The sequence below is a fragment of the Drosophila melanogaster genome, chromosome Y (genome assembly GCF_000001215.4).
Source record: "Drosophila melanogaster chromosome Y".
NCBI classification, from domain to species: Eukaryota; Metazoa; Arthropoda; class Insecta; order Diptera; family Drosophilidae; genus Drosophila; species Drosophila melanogaster.
In genome coordinates this window covers 1,050,550-1,053,927 of record NC_024512.1, presented here as the reverse complement: position 1 = coordinate 1,053,927, position 3,378 = coordinate 1,050,550, and positions in this window count along the sequence as shown.

The following is a 3,378-nucleotide window of genomic DNA, read 5'->3' as shown; positions in this document are numbered from 1 at the left end:
CGATAATCGAGTTAGCAAGGAAGCATAGGATCTGCTTCGCGTACTTGGAGAGTGGACACATGGCCCGGTTCTGCAAGAAGGGCACCAAATGCAGTGTCAACGGGTGCGAATCGGGAATTCCAGGCTACCCCAGTCGAACGGCGGCCGCTTGAAGGAGCATACGAGCACTCGAGATCAGGAGCTGCAAAGGGACACCAGCCATCGCCGACGTAATACCTTTACGTCAACGACTGCAACGCTAAAAGCAGGACACGCCGAGGATGGCCAGGAATCGCCACACCGAAACCTTAGCTGCGTTGACCCGGATGGAGATCCCCTGCTATTCCGGATTTTGCCCGTGACGCTGTACGGGAGGAATAAGCAAGTGGACACATACGCGCTGCTCGATGAGGGATCGTCCGTAACGCTTATTGACGACGCTTATTGAACCTAAAGGGAGAGAGTCGACAGCTCAACGTGCAGTGTTTTGGTGGCAAATCCGCCAGAGAGCACACAACGGTAGTTAGCCTACATAAAAGTGGCACGGGCAAATCCATGAGGCATGACCTAAGAAATGTGTTCGCTGTATCGAATCTAAATCTTCCAATGCAAAGCTTGCGTCGGGAGGATGTTAAGGCAAGAAAGGAAAATGCACGCCTACCCGTTAAAACATACTTCGATGGAACGCCATCGGCTCAGATCACGCTTACTTGGGTATTCGACTGAGGACCAGAAGCTTTGGAGCAGGAGGACCATTTGCAGCCGCCACCAAACTTGGATGGGTGGTGTACGGACCGGTCCTCCGTTTGGAGGACACGACGAAACGTGCAGGCCGACGATACCAGAATGGTCTGCTATGGAAGGACGACGAGGTGAGACTGCCAGACAGCTACAACATGGCACTCAAGAGACTTGAACGGAAAATTAAGCGCGACGAGGTCTTCGCGCGGGCATACAAGGGAATTATGGATGATTACATCAAGAAGGCGAAAAAATCGTGTGCCAAAAAATCGTATGGCGTAACGCATCTTGTTATTCTAGTGTCTTTGTTGCAACGTTTGTTCTGCACATTAAGTTTTGATCGCCGAAGAAGACAGACATGCCTCGCTCCCGAATTAAACGCTTCAGAAAACGTTACGCCGAGGCGGTTCAGATCCGACAAATATTATATAGTTATAAATAATAGTATTAGTCCTAGTTAGTATTTTTTTCGTAATAAGTTTTTGACACTAACATGAACTGGTAACATTATCATATTGCGTGGTTTGTTTACATTTTACAATTGAAATTATTTTGCAAAAACATTGAACTGGAAGTCTCAGGAGCCATCGCAGGTAGGTGTTAGTTGTTTTTTGGCTGTGGTTTGTTGCGGCCGCTGGATGCGCGCCACTTGCAACATGTATATCCGGCTGACGTTGCAGGTAATTTGTTCGAGATAGTAGTATCCCGCGCCGCTTTTCTACTATTAGTGACAGTTGTTTGCAATTGTTTAATGAGTTCGTTTAAATTGCACGAAGCAGAAGAATTGTGAAGGGTCCCGCGCAGCCGTCATTACATTTTTTGAAAGTGATGGAAGACTAAAGTAACTAGACTCGCGGGTGCACGCTTTAGAGACCGGCTCTAGCTCATGGCGTCGGGTGTGGTGGTCTTGCTCCTACAGATACCTCTTCGTTACATACAAAAATGAATACGATCAAGAAATTGAGCGTACTTACAACAACAACAAAATGAAGGAGCTAGTATACAAAATCGGAGGAAGCAAATTAATATCTTCGGAAGAGGACAGTTCTAGAACAGGAGAAGAAGTTGGAGAATTTTGTCGCCTGCGAAACACAGGTAGAATCGTGTTCGCGCATTGCCCTACCCTACCTAAGACCACTTTCCTTAAGAGCACGGCTCTAGTGGACCACTAGAGCACTTTAGCACCCTACGTCCGGAGAAACATCAGCCAAGTCAGTGTTTAGGTTTTTAGAAATTTATATTTTCGGTATTCAATGTTGCTTTAAAATTAATAATGTTTATAGCTAAAAATAAGTACATACTAAAGGAAGCAAGTAATTATGCAAATACAATCTAAAGTAAGCTGAGAGAATCTAGAACAAGATTTTTCTTGGTTGCGAAATCAGAAAATAAAGGCGTATGCCTTTATTCAAGAATGTTATAATTAACGGGTTGAAGTTACTAGCTACCAAAGATATTTAAGAAAATGAACAAAGCATTTATCTAAATCTTCTATATTTTATAGTGTGAGTTTTCTTTCTAATCTTGTGCCATGAGATATTTTTTTTTGTTTATTGTTATACAGAAATTTTAAAGAGAAAGATTTTTTTTCTGTTTGAGAGTGGGCTGTGGGTAAATTCGACTAGATTTTTCTTTTTTCCCTTTTTTTTTAAATTCAATTGGCTGGTTTCGCACTCCATTAGGATCAATTATTTATTAGCAGTGTGTATAAGAATATATAATACTCGGTACTCCATCAAAATATAATAATAAAATTAAAGTTGTATAACTTAAACTCACTCAACTTTTCACTCCTCGGCGAAAGATCGATCTCCCGGCGCAGATGAGCTGAAACAAAAGTGTGGCATTTTCTACCAATGCTTGGAGAAGGTATAATTTAATTACACGTCTGCGAATACACTTTCATGACTTCTTACTCGAAAATACAAAGGAGCACTCTCAGAAAATGAACTCTTTTTAACAAAAAAAAAAAGTTTAACTTAGATAAGCTTACGTACTATACAAACATTTTAAGTACTAATGAGAATCCAATTTAAATGTAAGAGAAAAGTCGAAAAACGACATGACTGAGTCGCTTACTCGAGTACTCATACTTTTTACAGCTTATTGTTAACCCTAAAATACATCATGAAAACTTAACTTCTTACATTCTACTCTCAAAAATGGCGGCTCGGGAATTAATACATTCGAGTACAGGTTAGGTCAAATATTTAGCGGGTTTTTTTTTCTTTCCGCACAAATTTGGAATTTAGATAAATTTAAAATCGCTTTTATTTAAATTCAATGTCCATTTCGGACTACCGATCACTCTATGAATCTCCGCAAACCTAACCTCAATTTGGCACTATTTAATTGTTGTTTTTTCTTATCAATTTAAATGACCCTCCTGTGGGTCCCGACTTATTGCCGATTGTGATCCTGCTGCTATGGCTGGTCCTTTGCTGTTCCTCGCTGGGAAGGCGCTCCACTTCACGGCCTGGCTTACTTTTCGTTTTTCCTTCTGCCCGCCGGCGGCGGCCCCGTCGAACCGTGGGGTCACGACAATGATGCGGATAAGTAGAAGCTGACCCTTCTGCCTTCAATTTCAACTACGAGAATATTCACCGCATTAAATCGCAGTTCACATTTCACATATTTTCTGAAGTTTACTGACCTGTA